General features: G+C 44.5%; 1 protein-coding gene across 1 annotated transcript in view; it reads right to left on the reverse strand.

Annotated features, from left to right (window-relative positions):
- The window catches only part of KLHL14 (kelch like family member 14), a 107,440-nt gene extending 98,466 nt beyond the window's left edge, over positions 1–8,974 (reverse strand). The window contains exon 1 of the mRNA XM_068158765.1: positions 8,935–8,974. The gene's annotated coding sequence lies outside the window, so the exon portion shown is untranslated. The remainder of the gene's footprint in view (positions 1–8,934) is intronic.
- Between the last annotated feature and the right edge of the window lie 1,842 nt (positions 8,975–10,816).

Here is a 10,816-nt window from a genome sequence, read left to right on the forward strand (position 1 = left end):
GTAAAACAAGGAAAATAGACAGGGAATTTGTGTTATTTGGGAAGAAGGATTCTGCTCCTCTCTTTTAACCAAAGGCTTGGTATAAAACATGACAGTCTTTTCCAGCACTAATTAATGCCACCTAATTATAACACTTACGAGGCTCATGCCAGGCTTTAATATACTGGGGATAGTTTATCCTTGTCCAGCTTCCCGCTGGATCAAACAAGCTGGTTGCTTTTCGCCTCTCTCTGTTGGCTAAATGGATGCCACTGTGGCTGGGACACAGGCTTAGCAAAGGTTATTTGCCTCCAGAGGAGAATGTGAAGCCTACCAAAAGGGGAAGATGCTCTGGGCAGGCTTGGCAGTGCTTTCCCTGCCCTCTGTCCAGCAAGAAAGGCACACCCAAGGGGTTATGAGCCTGCGAGTCAAACACCAGCTGTGCCAATGGGGTGGGGGACAGGTGGTGACTGTCCCCCAGACTGCAGGTGCCTGCTGCAAGGTTCAGGGGCTGCGTGGAGCAGTGTAGCCAGGACAGCCTGTTGTCAAGTGTCCCTGGTACAGACAGGACAGAAAACGGGGCTGTGAGGCAGTTGCCAGCCTACCCCAGCATCCCATCTGGCCATGGCACCCTCAGCTTTGCCATGGAGCTGTGCATGGGAACAGACCTGTACAAGCCATGCCTTGGCTCACCCAATGTTTATAAACTCCAGACTGCTCCAAACAGGTAGGCTTGGTGAGCTCAGGGGATGGATATAAATGTTATCCAGCCACTGGGGCATCCTCTGGTGTTCTGTAGTCTGAGCTGATAGCTATCAGAGGAGAACTCCTCTCCCTTGAGTTACTGGTTTTGCATTCACTGCATTTAATTTCCCTTCTTGGTTCATCCAGGAGGTAATGCAGCAGGTATCTCTGCCAGCTCCCCAACAAGGAGCAGATGTGCTCATGACTCAGCACTGGGTGCCTGAGGAAGGGCTGCTGACCAAGGCTGCGTGATGAACGGTGCCGTTACAGATGTGGCTGCAGCCGTTTGCATGCAGCAGAGCCATCTGTAACCTGACTGTTGTACACATGAAGAGGAACAGCAGAAGGAGAAGCTTGTACAAGTTGATTATAACCTTTCCAGAAAGACAGGAACTTGCCCATGTGCCAAGGACCTAGTTAAGGCTATTAGAAGCTGTTCCTGGTGCTGGGGTTAATTAGGTTACTGGTACCTCTGCTGTCTCCCATTACCACAGGGACAGACTTCAGGGACCTGTTCTTACAGAAAAGTCAGAGAACAAAGTGCAGGAGAAAAGCATTTGAGGAACAGCCTTTCATCTGTTGAACAGCCACAGCAAAGTGGTGACAAAACCTGGTCTGCATTGCCTCTGGAGTGGGCCACCACAGCAGCCTGGAAAGGGGGGAAGATTTTGTCTGCAGTTTTAGATGCTTCCATTAGGAGAAATACCAAACACAAGCTATAAGTGCAGGCAGCTTTATTCAAGGGCTGGAGTGGAAGGTCCCTTGGGTCAATGAGCCTGCCTCATGTGAAGCTATGCCAGACATAACCACTGAGCTCTACTTAGTTTTGCTCACCTCAGTTTAGCAGGAAGGCAGGGATCTTTCTTCACTGGTTCAGATAGTTGGCTAGAAACCCTGCTAACCCACCTATGTGTGCTTCTGCCTACACTGGCCTTTAGATTACACAGTCTTCTCCATCCCCATGTTTATCTTTTTTTCTTGCCTTTTGGATGTACACAGCCAGGGGGAAAATATCTCTTCAGAGTCTTTGTTTTTGACACAATTGAGTGCCTTCTGGTGTCTCATACAAAAAGATCCTCATCTTGTGGACCAGCCTCCCAGCCTTTCTCTGCACCTGCCCAGCCCACACTCCTTTCTTTGGGTTTTAATCACCTATTTCAGATGATGCCTTTACTTTACACAGTGGATATTTACCTCCCTGTGCCACAGCTACCTGACCTTATACCTGCCAAGTCAGATGGCTTCTGCATGCTGGTTTTTCATAGCCACCCTTTGATGTACAGGTCCTCCTCTTCCCAAGCCATATCTAATCAATACACTCCCAGCTTACTATAAAAGGAACAAACATTGAGACTGTAAATCTTTTCTGCCCAAGCAGAGTGGAAAGCTTGCTACAGGCATTTCAAATGGCATCTGAAGCAGACACGGTTTTCTAAGGTATTCAGGCATGCAGAAAGGTTAAAGCCCCACAGTACTTCTGTACACAACTTCCTGAATCTATCCTGAAGCCCACTTCACCCAAGCTTGCTTCTTGCTGTCAGCCCATGAGCATAGGAGCCCTGGACAGTTTGCTTTTAGGAGAATTTGGAAGACTACAGCTCCAGGAAGAGGCATTTGCCACACTCAGCTCTGATTTAGCACACCAGTAGAATCATAGAACCACAGAATGCCAGGTTGGAAAGGACCCCAACCATCATCTGGTCCATAGTTTAAATGAGATGGCTCAGTACCTTACCCAAAGCCTTCCACCCATCATCTGTCTCTGCTCTTGCCCCATAGGAAGTGATGGCAGGTTTCTGACTGCATTTCCTCTTACTTTTCCATAATTACTTTCTTTCCTCTCGTGCCCCTGCTCTAGCAGCCAGCTCATGTGTGATGCTGGTGGCTTGTGACCAGTGTTCACGGGACCACCATGTTCCTCAGAGCTGCTGAGCAAAGGGCTTGCTGTACATCACAAAACTGCAGCCAATGTGTTTTGTCAGGGTTTGTTGTTAGGCAAGTCAAATGAAAAAAGGGGAAAATATCCATTGCATTTCAGGGGCTAGAGCCTGCTGAGACATTGTCTGACAAATGAAGACCACACTGTAGGATTCTTTTCTAAGAACAAAACAAAACCACCACCCCACCTTCCCCCCCCAAAAAAATAATACCACAAACAAGCAAAAGAGTCTGAAAAAAAACCCAAACCAGCAGAAGTTTAAAAAGCCCTAATGAAAAACCCCAAGCAATTGCCCAATGCTAAGAGTCTGTCACCTGCTCCACCCTAAAACCGTGGTGAGCTGAGCTGAGAAGTGACCAGAACATCCACAAATGTTACATGTGTGAGGCAGGAAACTTGGTAGAGATGGCTTTGTGGGAAGATTTTGTATTGTTCAGAGAGTCACCCAAGCATGGCAGGGCTTGAATTCCATCTGTTCAGCTCTGCTCAATGAACTGGGTCACTTTCAATGGTTCACTAAGTTCCGACTATCTAAAAAGTACAGTTATTATGCTTTTAAAATCTTGAGCTGCACAGCAAGATCATCTTGCTCTTTTTTTTTTTCCCCTCTATCACCCTTGAGCTTAGCACCTCTGAAAGGGGGTTAAGTGCAGCTCACGACCTAGATGATGGGTCATATGGGCCACATTTGGGTTTCTGCAGAGGAGAGGTGAGTCTGCTTATTAATAAACACCCTTGTGTCAGAACAGTCCTTGGCAAGGTCTTTGTTTCCTGAAGAACTAATCTCTAACACTGAGAAAAGTTGACCTTCCAAGACTGGTCTTTGCTTTTTAGACCTGATGGAGGTTTCTGTGCACTCTGGAGGCTGCTCTCTGGTTGTAGCAAAAGGCATAAAGTATTTGGATGGCCTTTTTGCCCAGCTGCTCCTGGTTATTGTCAGAATAGCTACAAGAGCAGTGGCAGGACATGGAAAGAATGTTGCATGGGGCCAACAAATCAACTTGCTGCAGGATTGGGGAAAAGCATAAGGAAACAGCAATGCACAGTTCATGGGTATTCAAACTCTCTTGGGAGGAATTTCAAAGCAACTACTCACAGATCACCTCTGAGAAATGAGTCTTGTGTGCTGCATCCATGCTTGGCTAGAAAGAGAAGGAAATATATCTACCTCTGCCAAGATATGGATCTTCCTCCAGGAACACTGGGCCTCAAGATGGTGATCTCTACTCCAAAGTACAAAATTCACTTCTCATTCCTATGTTTAGCTATACTTTATCTCTACATAGATCATTTTGGGGCAAATTTACAATACTTCTTTTTTTTTTTACAGTGCTATACCTTCTTTTTCCTCTATATAAGGAGGTGAACAAGATTTAGATGCCTTCCAGAGGTGGCTTGTGTCGTTAAGAATATAACATCACCAAAACAAGACAGAATGAGCACAGCTCACCAACAAAACTATATGGACCTCTAAACAGAATCAAGTGAAATCAGCACTTTGGAATTTAATGTGAAGAACACATTATGGAGCCTGCAATTAAAGACTTTTTTTTCCCCCTAGATGGTCACATAAATAAATGAACCATTCAGAGTGAATCAGTTCAGTGAGGAGCAGGAAAGTGCACAGCATCAGCTTTCTGATCACCTCCTGACACAGGTACTATAACTTCCATGCTCTGACCTCTCCACGTCCAAATCCCTCCTCTCTAGCCCATTTGGGTCACTAATAGATAAGTACTCAGGATGAAACTCCTTGAGGAGATATTTAAGCTGCTAAACACTAAATGCACCTATTGAGTCACTGGAGACCCTGCATAGTTAAACTTCTCTCTTCCAACTTAGCAATTCTGGTGCAAAGCAGCAACACAAAATAATGGCACCTCCCACCCAGGCATGGAGGGGTGGGTGGAGAAGTTTGAAATCTCAAATGTTTGCCTGAGGTAGGCTCCTGGAGATGCAGAAGACAGAGGGTGCAGTATATATTGATTTGGGGTTTTCTCTACATTTAAAACAACAAAAATCACAGAATCACCAAGGTTGGAAGAGACCTCAAAGCTCATCAAGTCCAACCTGTCACCACAGACCTCATGACTAAACCATGGCACCCAGTACCACATCCAATCCCCTCTTGAACACCTCCAGGGATGGTGACTCCACCACCTCCCTGGGCAGCACATTCCAATGGTTAGCAACTCTCTCTGGGAAGAACTTTCTCCTCACCTCAAGCTGAAGCTTTTTTATTGGGAAGAAAAGAATCCAGAGTGGCAGCATTATTGGTGGGGTTTTTTTTATCAGTCAAAGTGATTGTAAGCATTATTGTCAGATTCTCATGTGATTCTATTATAAATGTTCATTTCCATTTCATGACTGATTACATTCACTTTTCCATCTTACTTTCTTGCATACATTTCTTCAGCCTCTGACCAACATAGCCAAGATAATAACAATAATAATAAAAGAAGAGCTGTTCAGTTAATTTGCAAAGCAAATCTTCAGATGCATCTCAAGGAATGGCCACTCCATGTGTTCTTTGATTTTATTGTTTTCTTTCCTGTGTCTAGACCGACCTTGTATCACTGCCCTGCCACTTAGTTGGTTTTCCTGGGCCTAGCTCTCCTGGGGCTGCTGGTGAAGAGCTGAGCCCTGTGGTACAGGACACACAGCAGACCATCAACCTGCTGTTCAGGCTTTTATTTCACAACTGTGGGCAGGATGCAAGGCTCAGATCTGGGGAGTGAGTGAGTGAGTGTCACAAAATTGTCCTAACCCAAGATCTGATGTCTTGCAGAGCTGCTTCTCCAACCCTTATTCAGTGACACAGCCATTGTTTCTCTAATGGAGGAGGAGGTTATTTCTTTGCTTTTGCCCACACAAACAACCTGGTCATTATGGGAGGGTGACAGGACCTAAAACTGCCCTGTCCCTTCTGTTTCCTTTTCACACCCAGCGGTAGATTTGCCGAAATTTTCAAAGGCACAGCCTGAAACTGCCACAGCTTAACTGTGAGGATCATCCAAAATGTGGGGGCTACCTCACTGAACTCCCAGGTTCAGGCAATTGGAAAGACAGAAGGAGGAAAGATTTTCTTCAGAGCTCCACCAGGTAAGACACAGACAAAACCTATCTGCAAGGCAGTGAAATGCAAAAAGGAAACCTAACAGATGAGAATAGGTCATTTCCTGCAAGATGCTGAGTGTCACTGACACTCTTGATCAGCAGGTGACATCAGGTATTTTTCAGAAGGTACCACTGGAATTGCAGGAGCACATCCCATAATCATATATGTACAGTGCTCATCCCTTTATGCAATGAGTCCAAACCATGTGTCAGACAGTCCCTCTGGTCTGGGAATGTCCTGAGTCTGTAAGCAAAGCTACCTAGAAACTGGTTTTGTGAATCAAAAGCAACAGAATCCATGCTTTTAAAGTCCAGTCCTCTCACCATATAAGTCTTTTTCTTGACCTAATGGTTATTATGAAATAGAAATAACTTCATGCCCAATATATGAGGGCTTCTGAGTGTTGTTTGGTTGGGTTTTGTTTGGAGTTTTGTTTGTTTGTTTTTAGGAAGAACCAGAGGAGCAAAGGAATAGGAAGAAAAGCAATAGAAAGAAAAACACTCTGCATCAATCACATCAGTTCTTGCTTCTGAGCTATTAGAATCATAGAACCATAGGATCAGTCAGGGTTGGAAGGGACCACAAGGATCATCTAGTTCCAACCCCCCTGCCATGGGCAGGGACACCTCACACTGGATCAGGTTGCTCAGAGCCACAACATCAACACTCATCAAACACTTATGACCAAAGGTATAGCAGATAAATAACAAGATGAAGTGACAATGAACAACTACCCTGGGACTACCAAATTACATGATGGAACAGGATGGCCAGTCTCTAAACATCTTTGTATGTAAAAAGTGGGGGGGGTTGGATGGGGAAAACTGCTTTAAAGGAAGAGATTTCAATCTGATTGGCATGTGCAAGGAGTATCTGGCAGAACAAAAGTGCCCTTGGAATTTTTTTAAAGCATGGATGACAACTTCATAACTTCCAAATAAATGCACAAAAAAATCCACCCCAGTTGTATCCAAGGTGGTGAAAGTTATACTGGAGTTCTGCTAAGAGAAGAAGAGAAATTTATGTCTGAAATAAAATCTGACAGCTGCTCAGGGTTGTAAATTGGCTGTGTTTGCTGTGTGAAAACAGAATCCAGCCCGAATCCCCAATACATCTCTCTGGTGCTTGAGAAAAGGTGTGTTTTACACAGCCTAAAAGTATCTGAGCCACGTAATTTAAGCAGAGAAACATGAATGATAACTGTAAACTGTGTGAGAAATAGCTACCTCACCTAATTCATGGAAGTCCAGAAGAAAGGATGTATGAGCTAAGAAAGCATGGAAATATAAACAGCTATAAATACCACAGCCAAAGGCAAAAGTTAAAAAGATGAAATGCCAATTGCAGTGAGCATGCATTAAAAGCAGAAGAATACAGGAAACTGAATAGCAAAGCTAATGGACATGATAAGATTCGGAGATAAAGAATTAAAAGAAGAATAAAAGAAGAATCTCTTACTATGATTCCATGACTATAAGAATCTTTCTATAAGAGTGAAGATCAACAGAGGACTCTATCTAGTATTTAGAATAAACCTTTTAGAATAAACCAAACCAGGTTGGAAGAGACCTTCAAGATCATCGCGTCCAACCCATCAACCAATCCACCCCACCCAAACAGCTAACCCATGGCACCAAGCACCCCATCAAGTCTCCTCCTGAACACCTCCAATGACGGCGACTCCACCACCTCCCTGGGCAGCCCATTCCAATGGGCAATCACTCTCTCTGTGTAGAACTTCTTCCTAACATCCAACCTGAACCTCCCCTGGCGCAGCCTGAGACTGTGTCCTCTTGTTCTGGTGCTGGCTGCCTGGGAGAAGAGACCATCATCCGCCTGTCTACAACCTCCCTTCAGGTAGTTGTAGAGAGTGATAAGGTCACCCCTGAGTCTCCTCCTCTCCAGGCTAAGCAACCCCAGCTCCCTCAGCCTCTCCTCATAGCGCTGTGTTCCAAACTCCTCACCAATTTTGTTGCTCTTCTCTGGACTCGTTCCAGCAAGTCAACATCTTTCCCAAACTGAGGGGCCCAGAACTGGACACAGTACTCGAGGTGTGGCCTAACCAGTGCAGAGTACAGGGGCAGAATGACCTCCCTGCTCCTGCTGGCCACACTGTTCATGATGCAGGCCAGGATGCCATTGGCCCTCTTGGCTGCCTGGGCACACTGCAGGCTCATGTTCAGCCTGCCATCGACCAGTACCCCCAGGTCCCTCTCTGCCTGGCTGCTCTCCAGCCACTCTGACCCCAGCCTGTAGCACTGCATGGGGTTGTTGTGGCCAATGGGCAGAACCCGGAACTTGGATGTGTTAAATCTCATGCTGTTGGATTGTGCCCATCTGTCCAGCCTGTCGAGGTCCCTCTGCAGAGCTTCTCTACCCTCCAGCAGATCAGCTCCTGCCCCCAGCTTGGTATCATCAGCTTGTTATCATCAGTCTTAGAAGAATCTGAAGCATCTGAACAGAAGAGCATTTTTAAAGATGATAGAAATGTTAGAATAAGCATTTATTATATAAATATATATAAGGGATTTCTCTTTTACCTGGGAGAAGAAAAAGTGGATCTACGTTTGCATGATGTAAAGCTGCCACTGAACTATTTCCCAGAGTTCCCAACAGGATGATTGTAGGCATCCCACCACCAAGGTTAGATGCTTAAAATCATCAGACTTTTTATTTAGAGCTTGCCAAGGGCCTCTTTAGACTGTTAGCAGCGATTTTGAATAGTTCTTGAAACAACCCAGATGCTGCAGAGGAGGAACAGAAAGGCAGCGTTGTGCCGGTGTTTAAAAGTGACTCAGTGCTATGACCCTGCTGGCTCCAGGCCTCTCGGGCTGATGTCATCCAAGCTTTTGAAATGGATTTGACAGAGGATTTGATTAACAGCTAATAGAGTGTAATTAGCAGCAATTAACATGGTTTTACAGAAAACAGTTCTTGCAAACCTAACTTCTGAACGTTTTTATGAGGTTATTAATTTCGTTGGTAATTATATTGATGTAGGATACTTCAATTTTTGCCAAGTATTTGGCCTGGTGCCCCAAGGTATTTCGACTGACACACTACAGCAATACAAAACCAATGTGACACACATTAAGTGCATTAAAACTGGGCAAAAGATATGTCTTAAAATGTAATCATAAACAACAGTCCTCACTCACTGTGTTTGTTGCTCCTGGGGTTCTGCAGTGACTTGCTCCTGGCTGGGTATCATAGCATCATAGAATGGTTTGGGCTGGAAGGCACCTCATCTAGTTCCAACTCCTCTTCCCATGGGCAGGGACACCTTCCAGTAGTCCAGGTTGCTCAAAGCTTTATCACTGACATGAAAGAAAACATAAAATCATTATGGCAACCCCTGCAGATGATGTGAGATTTGGGGCCATGTTAAATAATGACTTGGAGAGATCTCTGCTGCAGGAGATCTCTTGCGAGGACAATGGGCGCAAACAGGATGATTTCAGTGAAGCTCTATGTGCTATGTCTAGGGGAAAAACACTAGGAAGAGAGAGGGCATCTTAACAGAGGCAGTCAAGAAGATGGGAATCATGATAGGGTGCTTGGTTGCATGGTTTAGTTGATTAGGTGGGTTGGATAATAGGTTGGATGAGATGATCTTGAAGGTCTCTTCCAACCTGGTTTGGTCTATCCTATCCTATCCTATCCTATCCTATCCTATCCTATCCTATCCTATCCTATCCTATCCTATCCTATCCTATCCTATCCTATCCTATCCTATCCTATCCTATCCTATTCTTGATGCCTGGTCAGCTGGGCATGAACTCCAGTCTAGTCCTGCATGAGATGAGGTCTGTGAGCATATACACAGAGGAATTTGGTTGTGTCAACCATAACTATTGAAGCCCTGCTTATGTGCCCACAACTCAAGCTGATAACCAAGTTGTAGGCTGAACATGGAAGAGAGTCAATGACATTAAAATTACATGAGAAAACATGCTTTAGTAAAATAAGGCTTGAGCTCTACTTGCCTTGTCAGGATGGGGGACAAAGATGGCTCTGAATGACAGAAAACTGATGCTAAATGGGTCCTCAGACTTCTAGTCAGAAATACAACAGCTGCTGGGGTTGAAGCTGGAGCCTTAACATTTTTAAAGCTAAACCATGAGCAAATGACTGTGCAGTAATGAACAATTTGGTCAGTCAGCCCCAAATAAACAACGTTTTCCCCTGTCTTCTTGACTTTGCTGCTGATTTTGCTGTTTAAGAGTGATAGATTCATTGCCAGGCTAGGTCCAGAGCTAAAGGCAGAATGTTCAGGAACTGGAGGTTTAACAAGTCCTACTAATAAGCCCATTATTTCTGTTTCCTAAGCAGGCTCCTGTAGATCTTCCTCAGCCCGGGAGCTGGATAAAAACAGCCGGCTAATGTACTAAAGGTCAACATTTCAGGAGTGCTCCACAAACGCATTACAACCAACTATTAATAATCCTCTCCTTTTTTTAAGGGGTCTGCTCATGTCCAAGGGAATGCCAGCTACATTTTTCTTAATGTATGAGCACAAGTTACACATAACAACCTAACAACACAATACTGCCTCTTTAATGCTAATCTATTCCTTGCAATCTACTAGATACATGTAGAACCATCGGTGTGTATCAAGAGAGCAAAATCAGATTCTGAAAATATCTGAAAGGATGCACTAGAGTGTACATAATAATGTATTTTAATCTGCCAGGCCTTAAAATTAATCATGAATTCCCACAGAGATTTTAATAATTTTGAGATGATGTTTCTCTTTTTTTTTTTTTCCCCTCCCTTTTTTCCTTTTTTCTTGTTTTTCCCTTTCATATAGTGATATTCTTGGACAGAGTTCTTGAAACGCTGCATGGCAATGTGTGTGGGAGGTTAAAACGTGGGGGGGTGTGGGGGGGTGTGCTGTTTTCAATTACCAGGTTAGGCAAGGCGCAGACAGCAGAGCTGTTTAATTGGTTGTTTTATTCTTTTGCTGCTTCCACCTCACAGATAATCAGTAAGGCACCTCAGACAAACTTTTAGCACGTCATAAAGCTGGCATACAG

This window comes from Melanerpes formicivorus, unplaced genomic scaffold (genome assembly GCF_026170545.1).
Source record: "Melanerpes formicivorus ecotype bairdi unplaced genomic scaffold, bMelFor1.0.p_v2 SCAF_42, whole genome shotgun sequence".
Lineage (NCBI taxonomy): Eukaryota > Metazoa > Chordata > Aves > Piciformes > Picidae > Melanerpes > Melanerpes formicivorus.